Source organism: Bos mutus, chromosome 28, assembly GCF_027580195.1.
Source record: "Bos mutus isolate GX-2022 chromosome 28, NWIPB_WYAK_1.1, whole genome shotgun sequence".
In the NCBI taxonomy this organism is placed as follows: domain Eukaryota; kingdom Metazoa; phylum Chordata; class Mammalia; order Artiodactyla; family Bovidae; genus Bos; species Bos mutus.
This window is the reverse complement of record NC_091644.1, coordinates 36,368,095-36,386,821: the sequence shown is the minus strand read 5'-3', so window position 1 is coordinate 36,386,821 and position 18,727 is coordinate 36,368,095. Positions and strand designations below refer to the sequence as shown.

The 18,727-nt window shown below is 42.3% G+C and overlaps 1 long non-coding RNA gene across 3 annotated transcripts; it reads right to left on the bottom strand.

Annotated features, from left to right (window-relative positions):
- Nucleotides 1–7,797: 7,797 nt before the first annotated feature.
- Nucleotides 7,798–13,542, bottom strand: LOC138986107 (uncharacterized). 3 transcript variants are annotated; one of them, XR_011463006.1, is made up of 4 exons: nucleotides 12,896–13,542; nucleotides 11,374–12,376; nucleotides 10,459–10,875; nucleotides 7,798–8,198 (listed from the first exon to the last, which is right to left on the bottom strand). It is a non-coding gene; the product is annotated as an uncharacterized lncRNA (long non-coding RNA). The 3 variants fall into 3 exon arrangements; XR_011463007.1 differs by having other exon boundaries at nucleotides 10,614–10,875; XR_011463005.1 differs by having other exon boundaries at nucleotides 7,798–10,875.
- Between the last annotated feature and the right edge of the window lie 5,185 nt (nucleotides 13,543–18,727).

Here is an 18,727-nt window from a genome sequence, read left to right as displayed (position 1 = left end):
GCAAGTTTTGGAGATTGGGGAGGTTTCTTTTTTTTTGTAATAATGCATAGAAATTCATATTGCTTGCATATCGCCACAGAATATCTTGATATCAGTTTTAAATCTTCTGAAACCAATCTGTCAAAAAAAACCACTTATTAAGAGCTTAATATATCAAAGGGAGTTATACTAAGGGGTTAGACATACAAAGATAAATAACACAGTCCTCAATCTCAAACAGATCACACTCTCAAATAAAAATAAGCAAAAAGTTCTAAAACTAGGACTTTTAATACAAAAGAATATATTTCACTGTATTTTTTGATATAGCTAAGTTAAAAGAGGAGATAGAAAATCACCCATTTTCCTTATCACTTAAAAATAACCACTTTTAATATATACACATAAATGCATACATTTTAAAGAAATCATGTTTGAAATCACTACTATTTTTCCAAACTGCTTCCCTACTCCAGGAATATTTTTCCATGCTAAAATCTCTGTTAATAGCTACAAAATTTGAGGGTACTATACTTTATGGGGGTCATAATTTATTTAAATATTTCCCAAACATTTAAGCTCTGGAAAATATTCCACGTTATTAAAAAACATGGGCTTCCCTGATGGCTCAGTGGTAAAGAATCCACCTGCAATGGAGGAGATGCAGGAGATAGGGGTTGATCCCTGGATGAAGAAAATCCCCTGGAGAAGGGAATGGCGACCCACTCTAGTATGGTGCCTGGGAAATCCCATAGACAGAGGAGCCTGGCGAGCTACAGTCCATGGGGCTGCAAAAGAGTCAGACACAACTGTGAAGCGACTGAACACACACACACACACACACACAAAATATACTCCAGAGAGGATTCTGTGCCACCTGAGTGAGGCTAAATTGTAATTTTACTGTCTGTGCCTCACCTGGACCAGGTAGCTGCAGCAGCAGCAGTCAGAAGTAGACCCTTTGTTGCGTGTGTGGTTGAGATGCTTTCTAGGTACCAGGGAAGAGCATGGAGTCTAATAACATCAAGAAACTCTTGCATGAAGACCATAAAGGAGAGACTCCTGGGTAGAGCATGTCCTGCTAAAATCCATGCTCCCTCCTCTGGTAGGTTGGCTTTGAATGTGTGAGTGTGTCTGGTCTTCTTGGCCCCAAGAGGGCGAGAAGAAACTTGTGGTTAAGACTCCACAGGGAGCACAGATTCCGTCTCTGGTTGGGGAGCTTAAGATGCTGCCCCGTGTGACAGAAAAAAGAAAGAAACTGCTGGCAGACAGATCCTGAAGTGGTCTCCCATATCCCCTCTACTGGTCTTCATGCCTTTACCTTCCCTTTTGAGTGAAAATGGGGCTGGTGATTGGTGACTTGCTTCCAACCAATGGAATATGGCAAACGTGACAAGATATATGATTCAGTTCAGTTCAGTTCAGTCGCTCAGTCGTGTCCGACTCTTTGCGACCCCCATGAACTGCAGCACTCCAGGCCTCCCTGTCCATCACCATCTCCCGGAGTTCACCCAAACTCACGTCCATGGAGTCAGTGATGCCATCCAGCCATCTCATCCTCTGTCGTCCCCTTTTTCTCCTGCCCCCAATCCCTCCCAGCATCAGAGTCTTTTCCAATGAGTCAACTCTTCGCATGAGGTGGCCAAAGTACTGGAGTTTCAGCTTTAGCGTCATTCCTTCCAAAGAACACTAAGGCCTGATCTCCTTTAGAATGGACTGGTTGGATCTCCTTGCAGTCCAAGGGGCTCTCAAGAGTCTTCTCCAACACCACAGTTCAAAAGCATCAATTCTTCGGCACATGTATACAATTGTAGCATTAATTTCACCAGGAGACTCTCTTCCTTGTTGGCTCTGAGGAAACAAGGGACTGTTGGGAATATCTACCTAGCAAGGAATTTAAGGCAGCTTTCAGCTGACAGCCAGAGGGAAATGGAGGCCCTCAGTCCAACAGCCCATAAAGAACTAAAGGCTGCCAACAACCACATGAACTGGGATGCAGATCCTTCCCTACTTGAGCCTCAGATGCACCCACAGCCTCTGCTGATGCTTTAATTTCAGGTCTGTGAGATGCTGAACTGTGCCTGGACCCCTGACCCACAGCAAGTGTGAGATAATGAACGTGTGGTTTTGCAGTAACGTTGGTACCTAGCAATGATGACTAATGCAAAGTTTGATAACGCCCTGAGTCATCACTGGTCTCTAGGCTAGGAAAGTAAGAAGAAACTGGGAACAGAAAGATTTTGTCTGTAATCCTCAATGAGACTCTTCACCCACCTGGTTCTGTACTGTCAAATCATAGGAGGAGCAACAGCTTCAGCTTTTATTACATGAAGGGAGCCATCAACTTGGGCAATCCAATATCAGACCAGGAGAATGGCTATAATTTGGGAATGGTTAAGAAAAGCATGCTGCAACTCTGAGAAGGAAAGGAAAAATGAGCCATGGGAAAAGAAGGAACTTCTTCCTTGGAAAAAAGAAAAAACAAAGAAAAATGTACCTTATTTCCAAAGATGTGGAAATAGCCAAACAGAGGAATATAAGTCAGAACTAACACAACACATGTTGCTGAAAATGATTACCAACATCTTGGATTTTAAAAAATAAGAAAAGAAGTCACTTCTAGAACTGATATAGTAGCTCAGATGGACTAATTTTCTTGCTGATAAAAATCATTAAGTCTTCACAAATTGTTTAAAAATCTTATAATTTGAGGTAGTAGAGAATGACCCATAGCAGGCAGACACTGCAGAGATAATCCTTGAATAATAAGCTGTGAACCAGTAAGATCTCTTAAAGTGACCTCAGCTCTTTTTCTCATTTATTAATTCTCTGCAAGACGCCAGCCAGGCACTGCTGAACCTCTGAGTCTGGGGTTTGTTGATCCCCTCCTATGTCCTGGCCTCTCCTTGAATCTTCTTGTCTCTGTGGACTCAGAATTGCAGTGTTCCTCACTTACTACTGGCCAAACCTCTGACTCAACAGTGAGGTCTCTAGCCCCATCCTTCCCCATGTCTCGTTTTCCTTTTCTTCTCGGGGCTGCAGAAATTACCACCTTATCGACAACACAAGGTGAATTTGGCCTCTGAGCATCACCATCCCAAGTCAGTATAGTCCTAGGTCATATTGCAGGGCTTCCCTGGTGGATCAGATGGTAAAAAATCTGCCTGCAATGTGGGAAACCCAGGTTCGATCTCTGGATCAGGAAGATCCCCTGGAGAAGGGAATGGTTACCCACTCCAGTATTTTTGCCTGGAGAATCCCACGGACCAAGGAGTCTGACAGGCTACCATCCACAGGGTCACAAAGACTTGGATACAACTAAGTGACTGACAACTATGTCATATTGTAGATCACTTCCCTGTCAGGCCCTAGTCCCCTAATATCTCCTTGGCCTCTTCACCTATTTCTGTTTTTCTCTCTCAAATCCAGCCACATTTGCATTGTTGATGCTTGCTGTTCCTCTAACACAGGAGACACATTTCCACCTCAGGACCTTTGAACTTGCTGTTTCCTCTGCCTTAAAGTTTCTTTCCCCAAATATCTCCATGGCTCTCTCTCTTTTCTCAGGTCTTTGCTTAAATATCACTTTTTTATATATAAATTTTTTTATGTGGATCTTTTAAAAATTTTATTGAATTTGTTAGTTGGAAATTGGTCAAGAATCTACCTGCAATGCAGGAGACTCGGGTTCGATCCCTGGGTTGAGAAGATCCTCTAGAGAAGGGAATGGCAACCCACTCCAGTATTCTTGCTTGGAGAATTCCATGGACAGAGGAGCCTGGCGAGCTACAGTCCATGGGGTTGCAGAGATTAGGACAGGACTCAGCAGCTATCACATGCACACATTGAATTTGTTACAATATTGCTCTTTTTGTACCTTGGTTTTTTGGACCTGAGGTATGCAGGATCTTAGCTCTCCAACCAGGAATCAAACCTGCACCCCCTGATTGGAAGGCAAAGCTTTAACCACTGGATCACCAGGAAGTCCTTCAACTATCACTCTTTTGGTGAACTCTTACCTGCAAATTCCATGTAAAATGATCACCCCACAACCTCTCTCATGATGTACCTATCTCTTTTCCCTTAGCACTTTTTATTTAATATGCTACATGTTTTGTTTCTTTATCCTGTTTGCTATCTGTCTCTCCAGCTAAAATATAAGTGCTGGCTGTGGAGGCATGGATTGGTGCATGTTTTTTTTTTTTTTTTGTTACTTCTGTAGTATTTAGAACAGTGACTGACATGTCAATCATTACTTGTTGAATTTCTCAACTTGGTTTAAAAGATTCTTTTTCTCATAGTACCATTTCTCCCATAGACTTTTAGGCTAGTACTAAGTTGCAGAGATGTCTTGGTGATCCACGATTATGGTTTTAATATTTCAGTTCCTTTTGACTAGAAGTACTTGTTCTTAAGTGACTCAGGCGAAGTAAATAGAATATCTAGGACTTCCCAATAGACAGAGTCATGGGTTCCAAAGTTCATTTATAAGTCAATTGTTTGCACATCCTGAACTTATTTTCAGAACACTATGGGCACAGTTAGTTAACTGCAGGGAGTCTGAGAAGACTGGATAATGCCAGAACTGGGAACCAGATATGCCCACTGGGATGGGGCAGACCCCAAAAGGACAGCAACAGGTGCACTGAACTCTGAGGATGTTCCATGCAGCCAGCAGGAGACACTGTCCTGAAGGCCAGGGCACAGGCGACAGTTACATTAGAGAGAATCCAAAGAAACAGGGTGACCCCATTGGGAAGTAGAGTTTAGCAAATGGCCGTCTGCTGCTGCTAAGTTGCTTCAGTCGTGTCCAACTCTGTGCGACCCCATAGATGGCAGCCCACCAGGCTCCTCTGTCCCTGGGATCCTCCAGGGAAGCCTACTGGAGTGGGTTGCCATTTCCTTCTCCAATGCATGAAACTGAAAAGTGAAAGTAAAGTCACTCAGTTGTGTCTGACACCTAGTGACCCCATGGACTGCAGCCCACCAGGCTCCTCTGTCCATGGGATTTTCCAGGCAAGAGTACTGGAGTGGGGCGCCATTGCCTTCTCTGAAATGGCTGTCTAGGAGTAATGATACTTTAAAGACAAGTTGATCGAAAAAACCATGAAGCTCAAAGGCAAGCCAAAGAATAGAGAGAAAATATTTACTGCATATCTGACAAATGGACCATATCCAGATTATTTAAGGAACAACTTCAAATAAAAAAGGAGAGATAGATGACCCAACAGAAACATGGGCAAAAGTCTTTAGCAGTCATTTCAAAAAAGACAATCTCTAAATGTCTAATAAACATATGGATATGTTCTTAGCATCAACTGTAACAGTCACACTAAAGCCACAGTGAGACTTTAATACACATCCACCAGAATGGCTAACACTGGGAAGACTGGAAATCTAATGGTATTGCCATAAGAACAGACACATAAATCAGTGGGACAGAAATGACAGCCCAGAAATGAATCTACACATACGTTATCAATTCATTTATGACAAAAGAGACAAGAAGGTGGAACACATGTACAATCACGGCTGACTCATGTCAATATATGGCAAAAACCACCACAATATTGTAAAGCCATTAGCCTTCAATTAAAATAAATTAATTAATAAAACATAAGAGAGACAAGAATATACAATAGGGAAAGGGAAGTCTCTTAGAAATGGTATGGGGAAAACTGGACAGCCACATACCAAAGAATGAAACTGGACCACACTCATACCATACACAAGAAAGTAACTGTTTAAACCTGGTTTAAAGACCTGGACATAAGACCATAGACTATAAAATTCCTAGAAGAAAACATAATCAGTAAGCTCCTTGTCATCAGCGTTGGCAATGATTTTTTGGATTTGACATCAAATGCAAAGAGAAAAATAAGTGAGATGTCATCAAACTAAAAAGCTTCTGCACAGCAAAGGAAACTATCAACAAAATGAAAAAGCAACCTACCAAATGGGAAAAGTACTTGCAAGTCAGATATCTGATAAAAGTGAAGATCCAAGATACATAAAGAATTCATACAGCTTAGTAGCAAAAAAACTAAGCAGTTCAATTAAAAATGAGCAGGATAAACATTTTCCCAAAGGAGACATACAGATGGCCAACAGATATATGAAAAGATGCTCAGCATCACATTTGAATCAGTTCTAATGAGGTGGATGAAACTGGAGCCTATTATACAGAGTGAAGTAAGCCAGAAAGAAAAACACCAATACAGTATACTAATGCATATATATGGAATTTAGAAAGATGGTAACAATAACCCTGTATGCGCGACAGCAAAAGAAACACAGATGTATAGAACAGTCTTTTGGAATCTGTGGGAGAGGGAGGGGGGATGATTTGGGAGAATGGCATTAAAACATGTATAATATCATATAAGAAACGAATCACCAGTCCAGGTTCGATGCAGGATACAGGAAGCTTGGGGCTGGTGCACTGGGATGACCCAGAGGGATGGTATGGGGAGGGAGGTGGGAGGGGGTTCAGGATGGGGAACACGTGTACACCCATGGTGGATTCATATTGGTGTATGGCAAAACCAATACAAAATTGTAAAGTAAAAAAAAATAATAATAATAAAAAAATAAAAATAAAATGAAAATCAAAACCACAATGAGATATTACCTAACACCTGTTAGAATGGCAATTATTTAGCAAGACCAGAAATAAGTGTTGGTGAGGTTGTGGAGAGAATGGAACACTTGTGTACCATTGATTGGAATGTAAATTGGTGCAGCTACTGGAAAACAGTATAGGAGCCTCAAAAATTTAAATAGAACTACTGAATGACCCAGAAAATCCTATTTTGGATATTAATCCAAAGAAAATAAAAACCTTAACTCAGAAAGATATAGGCACTCCAATGTTCATTGCAGCATTATTTGGGCTTCCCTGGTAGCTCAGATGGTAAAGAATCCGCCTGCAATGCAGGAGACCTGGGTTTGATCCCTGGGTTGAGAAGATACCCTGGAGGAAGGCATGGCAACCCGCTCAGTATCCTTGCCTGGAGAATCCCCAAGAACAGAGTATTATTTACAATAGCCAAAATAAAGAAATAACCTAGGAGTCCATTAATGGATGAGTGGATAAAGAAAAATCATGGTGTATTTTATGGTATAAAGTATATTTTATACTTTATTACTCATAATAATATTATGGAAAATTATTCAGCCATAAGAAGATAAGGAAAACTTGCCATTGGCATGTGCTTAGTGAAATAAGTCAGACAAAGACAAATACTATATGATCTTGCTTAGGTGTGGAATCTAAAACAAACAAACAGTTGAACTCAAAGCTAGACTGAGGGTTGCCAGAGATGGGGTAGGAAGGTGGGAGGATGGGAAGAAATGGGTGAAGGGGGTCAAGAGGCAAAATTTTCCAGTTATAAAATAAGTAAGTCCTGGGGATGTAATGTACAGCACGGTGACTATAGTTAATGAGGGGGTTGACTCATCTCTGCTCCAGCATGTTGGGGCTGGGAAGCCTGGAAGGCAGGGGTGACTTGCTGTTGCCTTAACTCACACCCCAGTGGTCGATGCTGGTTGGTGGCTGGGACCTCAGTGGGCCCCACTGAGGGGATACCTCATTAGAGAGGGGATACCTCTCCATGTGGTGGGAAGGGGATACCTCTCCATGTGGTGGGAGGGGATACCTCTCCATGTGTGGGGAGGGGATACCTCTCCATGTGGGGGAGGGGATACCTCTCCATGTGGGGAGCGGATACCTCTCCATGTGATGTCTCTGCTAGGGCTGGTCTGGGCTTCCTCACAACACAGCTAAGGATTCCAAGAGAACAAAGCAGAAGCTGTGCCACTTTTTTATTGTGGTAAAAAACATATAACATAAAATTGACTATCTTAACCATTAAAAAAAGAAGACACTTCCCACGTTGTCCAGTGGTTAAGACTCCATGATTCCACTGCAGGGGATGCAGGTTGGATTAGTCGAGGAACTAAGATCCTATATGCCAGATAGTATGGCCAAAAAAGGAGAACAAACAAGCAAACAAAAAAACCTGTCTTCTTTTCAAGCAAAAGTTAGAGGAGATATTTCCCAGCTTGTTGGGTTGGAAAATACAACTATTTTGTATTTTCAGCATCTCCAGCCTCTTCAAATATTGGCAGATGCTGCAGAAGTGACATTCTGGGACTTCCGGTCCCAGCACTTAAAAGGCACTGTGGCTTCTCCTTTCCCCATCACGGGATCCAGTTGCCTAGAAAGGAGTTCAAGATATACCACTAAATGATGAGGAACCAGAGGGAGAGCAGAAGGCCCAGCCAGCCACCAGCCATTCGGCTTCATTGTTCGCAGCGTGCAGCCCCTAACATGCAGTTAAGGAAGCCATGTTTGTGGTCTATCCTCAGGGGAGCCCCAAGCTGAGCACAGCTGCATGTGGGACCTCAGCCAATACCTCATGGAACAGAGTCAAGTCATCCCCATGGAGCCCTGCCCAGATTGCAAAATCAGGAGCAGATAAACGGTGGTGTTTGCTTCAAGACACTAAGGGTTCAGGTGGTTTTCATGCATAAAGAGACAACTGAAATACCTGGCACTAGGCAGAACAGAAACAGTGTGACAGTTTCATATTCCTTAGCCCAGTGTACCAGGTCCTAAAAGATCTCTTCCTCCGCCTGCTGTTCTGACTTCCTCTGGTATTACGCTCTGTGCTAGTCAGCTTGGTCTTTCATCACAAAATACCACAGATTGGGGGCTTAAACAACAGAAATTTCTTTTCTTACAGTTCCAGAGGCTGGAAGCCCAAGGTCAAGGTTATCATCTTGTATATAACATTATCATCTTACATAATAAGTCAAAGGTGTATCATATATTTGACTCCATTCATGAAATACACATTAGTTTATCACACACTAGTTCCCTGGGACTTGAAGATAGATCAGATATGTTCCTTGACCTCCCAAACATTGCCCGTGGCTGCATACGGTGGCTGGAGGAGGGCAGAACATAGACAAAACCTTGAACACAATGTGATAAACACTCTAATAGAAATGTGCATGAGAAGAGGGATGGAAATCCAGGTTAGGGAACAATGAATTCTGCCTGGAGAAGCAGGTCATAGAGAACAACAGATAGGACATTTTAGTGGCTCCTTGAAGAACGAATAGCAAATGGTTAGGAGGTGAAAGGCAACATTTCATACAAAAGAAAGAGTGTGGGGACTTCCCTGGAGGTCCAGTGGTTAAGAATCCATCTTCCAATGCAGGGAACGTGGATTTGACCCCTGGTTGGGGAACTAAGATCCCACATGCTGTGAAGCAGCTAAGGCCCCACACTCAGCTACTGAGCCCACGCTCAGAAACAAAGAGCCTGTGCATGGCAATGAAGACCCAGCCCAGCCAAAAGGAAAAATAAAAGAAAAGAGTATGAAGGATAATAGGCTTCCCGGGTAGCTCAGCTGGTAAAGAATCCGCCTGCAATGTGAGATCCCAGTTCGATTCCTGGGTTGGGAAGATTCCCCAGGAGAAGGGATAGGCTACCCACTCCAATATTCTTGGGCTTCCCTGGTGGCTCAGATGGTAAAGAATCCACCTGCAACGTGGTAGATGTGGGTTCGATACCTAGGTTCGGAAGATCCCCTGGAGGAGGGCATGGCAACCCACTCCAGCATTCATGACTTGAGAATCCCCATTGACAGAGGAGCCTGGCGGGCTACAGTCCATGGGATTGCAAAGAGTCAAACACAACTGAGTGACTAAGCACATATGAAGGAAAAGGTAAGTGTTATGTTGGCTTGATATGGGGAGGGTATACGAAAGAGGGTGGGTGGCAGGGCTGGAGAGAGGGGCAGGACTAGGTTATAAAAAGCCTGTGGATCATAATCTGGACTTTGTTCTGTAGGTATTGGGGAGATGAGAGCAAATCCTACTCTTGACAGAGACCTAACTCTGGATGTCAAGAACTTACCTTTCCACCACTGTAGTCCTAGAAATGATTAAGAACCTCCCAGGTCTACACTACTGGCAAGGATCCCATGGCCGAGGTCAGAGGTTACTGAGCCTTGGAGGCTGGGAAGGAGTGGGGAGCAAGGATTGGAGATCCTAAAGAAGAAGGGACTTGGGCAGGAGATGTGGGAACAGAGAGGGGCTGGGCGTGGACTGGGCAGGGCTGGTGGGTGGAGGTCCCTCTGGGTGGTGAGTAATGGTGTGACACAGCGAGTGGGTCAGGGGCAGCGAGGGACAGCATTGGGCCCCAGCCTCTTTGGGTCTATCTTTTCCCATCTTCCTCTCACTCTTCTCATCACAGACATGTGGAGGGAGCAAGGTGGTGGGGAGGGGAAGAGGTGCAGAAGCAGGACATATGTGACAAGATGAGCATCTTTGCATTGTCAATACCAGGGACTAGTGTTGGGGAGGGTGCCTGGCGAGGAGACTAAGGTGGAAAGGAACTCTCTATCTCTATGCTGCCCCCTCTCTATCTTTTCTCCAGCAAAGCTCTTATTTTCAACAGATACTCACTGTAGAAACGAGAGGAGGGGGCGAGGAGGGGTTGTCATGTGGAAGACAGTATCGGCTAAACTCAGACATGGTGTGATGCAGCGATGATTCTGCAGTGGCAAAGGAACCCAGCAGAGACAGGCAAAGTGTGTGTGTTCCCAGGAGCATGCGGGTACCTCAACTGTTATGAAGCGGAGGCACAGGGAATCTCTGGAATTGCCCAGTGGGGGTGTTGGGGAGGGGCAGGTGCAAGCGGCCTGTGTAGATCAATGTCCTGAAGTCAGGAGGGCTGCCCAGGCCCAGAGCCTCCTAGCAGAAGGGAAGCCACAGGGCTTGTCTCAGTGGTTCTACTGCGGTGGCTTCTGAGGTTCATGCCAAGAACTCCTTGATGGACTCCTACAGGATTGGCATTGACCTTCAGTGGAAAGAATGGCTCCCCTAGGGCAAGACCAAGAGGGTGTAAATTAAAGAAAAACATGCTAGTCATCTGATGGTCAGATTGCTTGTTTTGTTTTGGTTTTTAATTAAGAAGGTTAAAGGACATATTTCAAATTTGCTTTTAAGCCTTTCTCCAAACTCTAGAATAGTTCCAATTCTATGCACTGTTTTTCTATAGCTATATATATATATAAAGATTTCAGGTTGCAAAACTTGCCTTCTCCACTAAGACTTCATTCTATTGCTATTAGAAGTAACTGTTTAAATTTAAATGGAGTCAGTTTAATTATTGAAAGCCTATAAAAGAACAGTATTTAGGTAACTATAACACATATGTATATTTCAAAATCAAAGTATAAGAACTGTCAGGGCTTCCCAGGTGGCCCAGTGGTAAAGAATCCTCCTGCCAGTGCAAGAGAGTTGGGAGACACAGGTTTGATCCTTGGGTCGGGAAGATCCCCTGGAGGAGGGCATGGCAACCCATTGCAGTATTCTTACCTGGAGAATCCCATAGACAGAGGAGTTTGGTGGGCTACAGTCCATGGGATTGCAAAGAGTTGGACATGATGGAAGCAACTGAGCAGGCATGATATAAATATATATATATATATATATATATATATATATATAAAACTGAATCACTTTGCTGTGTACCTAAAACTAACATAACACTGTAAATTAACCACATTTCCATCTTTAAAATGGTTTTAAAAAAGATGAGAAAAGAGCAAAAATCTCAAAAATAAAAGGTATCATTCACTAAATTATACAAGGAGTATATATATATATATATACATACACACACACACACATGTATATATCATATTTCACTGTTAGTTCACTGCTGTTATTTTTGTTATAACAGTAACTAACATCTTTTAAAAAGAAGGTTCTGAAATCTTGCCCTGGCTTCCAGAATTCTGGGGAGAATAGTCCATCGTAAGGACTAATTATGTATTCACTGCCTGCTGTATGGTCTGCTGGGCAAAAATAAAGATAACTGCAGAAAAGATGGCTTTGGACAAGTTTGGCTAAATATAGCCTTCAAGTGTGTAAACTATCCTCTTCCAGGGTGCATTTCCAACATCAAATAGTGATGAATTAAAGCTTTACTTTATCTTCTCTGTAATGAGTAGGCTCGCTCGACAGGACACTTCAAACAGGAAATAAAAGGCAACGTCATTACATTCTCTGTCCACAAGGCTGTCTTACGCACTTAGTTCCAGTCCATTCAGCTTACAGAGTCCTGGCTGTGAACATCCCCTGAGGTTATGGCGCTGTTCGGGTGTCCGGCGTCATCACTTTCCACTCCCTCCGGCGTCTGGAGTCTCATTTTAGCTGCCGAGATCACGAGGCTTGTCTATCACGTCACTTGTGGATCCTGGGGCTGTTTCGCCTCTACAATCCAGTGTCCCTACTCCCAACACCCAGGGTCACGTACCGTGCGTGTGATTTAGAAGATGAGGATCTAACCAGAAGGCTTTTCCTGCAACAGATGTTTCTAGAGGAAAGTGTGAGACACAGGGCACAAACTTACGGTTAGCAAAGGGGAAGGAGGGTAGGGACAATTAGGAGTTTGGGATTAGTAGATACACACTACTATATATAAAACAGATAAACAACAAGGTCCTACTGTATAACACAGGGAACTATATTCAATACCTTATAATAAAATACAATCGAAGTATATGGTTGTAAGTTTCATATATATATGTAATATGTATATCTGAATCATTTTGCTAAGTGATACAGCATTGTAAATCAACTATACTTCAATAAAATAAATAAATACAGAAAGAAAGTGTGAGCCAGGCAATTTTTCAGTTTGCAGCAATTAATTCAGCCCCACAACCTAGGTAGCTGTAACCCACATCGCCTTTCCCCTAGAGTAAGCGACAATAGAATAAAAATCCCCCTCCAAATTCCCAGGGCTCCAATTGTCCTTCAGATCCTCCCACAAGTCCACCAAGACCACTACACATAGGTGGGGGCAGGGATTCTCAGTAACCCATTTTCTCACCCAGGAATATCTCTTTAGGATGATCACTTTTACTTCATTGCTATTCAGTTCCAGACCTAGAAACGTAAAGAGGGAAATCCAGAAATAGAATTGGAAGACAAAGAAAGCAAGCAGTGGAACAAAATCCTTTCTGAGAGTTACAAGGACTTTGTGGAATTTCCTTTCTTAATAATCCTCAGGATCATCAAAAATAGGTTCCGGCTGCCCTTCTGGGTCCTGCAAACTTCTTCGTCATGTACCCCTCCTAATTTGAACACCAAGCTGGGCAGGTGGGAGCCCTTGGGGCAGGGGTCCCTTACAGAGCAGCTGCACAGAAGCCTCGGGAGCTCAGGGTTGCCAGCCCTCCCATAGCGGCTTGCCAGGTTTCCAGAGTGTTAGAATAGTAAACAGTTGTTTCTCAGAAACAGAGATGGGGCTATCCACAGCCTCACATGCTAAATTTAAGTTTAATGAAGTTCTTTCCTAACAACCCAGATCAGTGATTTTAAACAGGCTGGCGGCGAGGCGAGATCCATCTCTCGGGGTTTGGGGGAAGGAACTGGCAGTGTAGTCTGAGGAAGCTCCCAGGTGATTCCGTGTTCCACCTGCAAACCCCAGTGCCTCTTCAGAAAACCGCTGGCACAGATCTTGGATGCTGACGGAGGCCCTCTCTGGCTTCTGCAATTTGCCCACAGTGCTCCTGACATTTCAGAGTTAACCTCTGAAGCACTTAGGGAAGATGACACACGCCTCCCTCTGCCAATACTGCCACGTGAACTTTTTCACACAGAGCATAGAGAGAACCAAGTGCATATAATCAAACATTGACAACAGTTGGCTGACTAGTTAGGTTTGATCCTTGGAGCAGAAGATCTTCAGCAGAAGATCTCAAGTGTAAATTTGGATGTCATCAATCACGTCTTCCATAAGCCCTGAAGCAAAAGTCTGATGGTGGAGGCAGATACATCCTTCCACTGCCCTGACTCAGATGCGTTTTCCCGCTCCATACCCCATTCCCAAGCTTTCTAGGGAAGCGTCCTTCTTGCAGAGATGCCTGGAAAGAGGATAAAACACAGGCATTATTTATTTGAGCTGTGATGGGAAAGATCTTATGACTTTTGAAATCCAAATGCATACTAGGGAAACAAAAATGAGCCTTCATTTTCAAAGCTGCTGGTCATTTTCTGTTTGGTAAGGCACAAAGAATTTTACATAATTGTGGGGACAACTTTTCCTTCTGAGGCTAACACTTATATTGGCCATTTACTTATGCAAATAAAAGATAAAGCCCCAAATTGGAACATGAGACCTTGGCAGACACCCCTTGATGGATTCCAAACTAATGACCACGTCTATGCCACTCTGGTTCTCAAAGCAGTCCTGAGACCCTTTCAGGGTATCTGTGAAATTGGAACTATTTTTCCAACACAATGACAGAACTTGGTTTTGCTACTCCCACCCTTTCACAAGTGTATAGTCAAATTCTCCCAATGTTATATGACATGTGATAATGAAACAGATTGCTGGACCTGATAGGAGAATCTAGCTATCTTCTATGAACATACTGTATAGGGACCTCCCTGGCAGTCCAGTGGTTGAGACTTTGTTTTCCAATGCAAATGGTACAGGTTTGATCCCCACATGCCTCATGGCCAGAAGATCAAAACACAAGGCAGGAGCATTATTATAACAAATTCAATAAAGACTCTGATAATCATCCACATCAAAAAAATCTTTAAAATGACAAAAGTCAATTTTACAACCTAAACAAAAAGAGACATAATAAAGATGTGCAAAAAATGCTACTGCATTCACTATATTTTTTGAAAATATAGTTATGTTTCATAAAAATATATTCTTTGTGTGAAACCAATATTATGGGTTTGTTATTGTTATTTTAAAATGAAGTAATAAATATTCTTAAAATTTCTGTGTTTTTCTTCTTAAAATTATTATTGTGATCAAATATACATCACAATTTAACATTTTAACTGTTTTAAATGTGCAGTTTAGTGGCATTAAGTGCATTCATATTATTGTACAACCATCACCACTGTCCATATTCAGAACTTTTTCATCATCCCAAACTAAACTGTACCCATTAAACATTAATGCCTCATTAGCCCTTTCTCCCAGACCCTGGTAACCACTATTCTTTGTTTCTATGAATTTGACTACACCAGGTACCTCATACAAGTGGAATCATACAGTATTTTTCCTCTTGTGGCTGGCTCCCATCACTTAATATTTCCAAGATTCATCTATGTTGCATCAGAATTTCATTCCTTTTTAAGGCTGTATAATATTCCAGTGTAAGTACATACCACAGAATCTCTGTTTTGTCATTTGTAATCAATGGCTTAGCAATTTTAAGACACTTCCTTTTACTTATTTTTTTGTAATTTCTAAGTAGTTAAAATACTGATGTTTCAACATAACTGGTTTTCATCATGTTCTTCTACTCAAATAATGCAGGAACTTTCATTATTGCTGATTGGAATGTGTAACGGTACAGTTACTTTGGAAAATGGTTTGGTAGTTTTTTTAAATAAAATTAAATATAGATATTTACTTGATAGTAATATGCCAATGTCATTTTCTTAGCTTTGACAAATGTTCCATGAAATTGTATTACGATGTTAACAACAGGGGAAACTGGGCATATTGAAATTCCTTACTTACTCTCTTTACAACTTTTCTGAAAATACAAAATTGTTCCCAAGTAAAAATTTTTTAACTAAAAATAATCCTCAGTTTTAGTATCTGCTATGGTAAATATTGGGCTTCCCTGGTAGCTCAGCTGGTAGAGAATCCACCTGCAATGCAGGAGACCCTGGTTTGATTCCTGGCTCAGGAAGATTCGCTGGAGAAGGGATAGGCTACCCAGTATTCTTGGGCTTACACTGGGCTTCCTGGGTGGCGCTAGTGGTAAAGAACCTGTTTGCCAATACAGGAGATTCAAGAGATACAGGTTCAATCCCTGGGTTGGGAAGATGCCCTGGAGTAGGAAATGGCAACCCACTCTAGTATTCTTGCCTGGAGAATCCAGTGGACAGAGGAGCCTGGCAGGCTACAGTCTGTGGGGTCACAAAGAATTAGACATGATTGAAGTGATTAAGCACACAGCACATGGTAAATACTGAGAGATATAAGCCACATAAATAAAAAGCTCTTTATGGTTCCACTGGAGAAACTGAGGAAAACAAACAGGAAACAAATATTTGTTTTCCTGGCCCACCTTGCAGCCAGCATGGCCATGTGTCTGAGTTCTCACCAATGAGACCAGGAAATAAGTGAGAGCTGTTTCTTAGAGCTGCTTTCCCCCAAAAAGTCCAGGTGGGAGACAAGGACATGCTGGCATGACCTGTGCCCTCCCTCTTGACTGGAATGCCTGGGCTGGGGCATCTGTATTGCAATTGTGAGGCACCACACACATGGCCTTCTGGATATGCAGCCTTATTATTCTTTTCATCACCTCAGACTAATTTCAGCTGTCGGTAAAACTTTCTGCTCTTAGCATCCAAAGCATGGCAAAGGATACAGTTACCTAAGATGCTCTGTGGCAGGCAGTGCTGCAGATCCTGGCTGCTGAATGTTTATTCATTTTTTCCCCTCTTACATGTACTTACAGATTACTTTGTGCCTAAAACAAACAAACAAAAACACACAAAAAGAAGTGTGGACTCTGGCAGGAGTACGTGTGTGTGTGTTTTGAAAGCTGCTGACAGCTCAGTGGCTGGGCAGAAGATGAGGGCGCTATCTTCCATCTCTGGCAAGAGCAGAGCTGCTGAGGCTCCAGAGATATCATGTGGGGAGAGCCCCGGAAAGGGCTCAAGGGCCAGCTTCCCCTTTCCCACACCTGCCAAGCCCCAGCACCCTGGAATGATGCCCTTCCCATTTAGTGCTACCCAGAGACCCAAAGTGTGAAGACTCACCTCCCCCAGCATCATAATCAAGGAGGGGAAAACGGTAGACCTAGCCCACTTTTGTGGACTTCCTCAGAGGCCAAACCTGAGCAATTCCAGTGAGGCTTCAGAGAAGAGAGCCTCTGGAGTGCTTTTACCTCCCTTCATCAGTTGGCTGATCCATTCCGCTTTCAACCTTGCTTCCTCTCCCATCTATGTGTGCTGGAGAGAAGGTGGGTTGGGATTAAAAGCACAGAAGCTGGAGCCTATTATACAGAGTGAAGTAAGCCAGAAGGAAAAACACCAATACAGTATACTAACGCATATATATGGAATTTAGAAAGATGGTAACAATAATCCTGTGTATGAGACAGCAAAAGAGACACTGATGTATAGAACAGTCTTATGGACTCTGTGGGAGAGGGAGAGGGTGGGAAGATTTGGGAGAATGACATTGAAACATGTAAAATATCATGTAAGAAACGAGCTGCCAGTCCAGGTTCGATGCACGATACTGGATGCTTGGGGCTAGTGCACTGGGATGACCCAGAGGGATGGTATGGGGAGGGAGGAGGGAGGAGGGTTCAGAATGGGGAACACATGTATACCTGTGGCGGATTCATTTTGATATTTGGCAAAACTAATACAATTATGTAAAGTTTAAAAAAAAAAAAAGCACAGAAGCTAATGACTCTGTCTGGCTTACCTGGGAATCTAACATAGGATGCTGGCCTTATGACCTCCACAGCCCAACCACATAAAAATTTGGTGATACAAGATGCGGACATAGAGAATAGACTTGTAGACACAGTGGGGGATGGAGAGGATAGAATGAATGGAGAGGGTAAAATGAATTGAGAGGGTAGCATTGACATAAATACAATAGATAGCTAGTGGGAAGCTGCTATACAGCACAGGGAGTTCAGCTGTATGCTCTGTGATGACCTAGAGGGATGGGCTGGAGGGGTTGGGAGGGAAGGTCAAGAGGGAGGGGATATATATATACTTATGACTGATTCAAAATACTGTACAGCAGGAACTAACACAACATTGTAAAGCAATTATCCTTTAATAAAAAGAAATTGGTGATACAGAAAGAGATGGCAAAGGTTTCCTGAATCTCAGATCACACAAGTACCAGCTTTCAGGGTTCTTCAGTGCCTCCTCAAATTCAAAGCTGAGATTTACCTAGGCACTAGATAGAATTGATGTTTCCATGTAACTTGGTGTTGGAAAAAGGAAATATTATAGAAAGAAAAAAAATAACTGGACAAAGAAAGGAGTTTGAGGGGGTTCTTTTAGGTTAACAATAAAAAAGAATAAAAGCTAATTCCCACACCTAAGGGAATATTCTTTTATTCATAATGATTATCATAAGGAACAGGAAAAATGGAACTTGAATATTTATTTTGTTGTGGTTAAAGACAGCAATGAAGGAGAAGGAGGAAGGCAAGGAGGAGGAAGAGAAGAAAAAGAATAAGAAGAGGAAGAAAAGGGAAAGAGGAAACAACAAGCAGAAGCAGAAATGATTGCATCTAGCACAGTAAAATAATATTTTAAGTATAACTAGTAATATATGGTAATAGCTGCATTCGCAATCAGTATGTAATTATAAATATAATCTCCTAGATCATTTGGCTTCTACATTTAATTAGAAAATATTTAATTATAATATGTATAATTACATGTATAAAATAATAATAGCATTCCTGTATTTTTGGAATTAGTAAAAATGGAATTATACAATGATATAAAAGTGTACTACTGAAATATATATGAATGTGTGACTAAGCAAACTGAACGTTTTCTCTTTCTAATCTGCTTTTCATCCCTGGATGAAATGAGGTGACATAAGGAGAGCATTCCTCTTTGTGTTGGCCCATAGTACATGCTTCATAAGTTTTAATTGCTTAGGTTCCAATCTTGGGATCGACCAATCAACATGCAT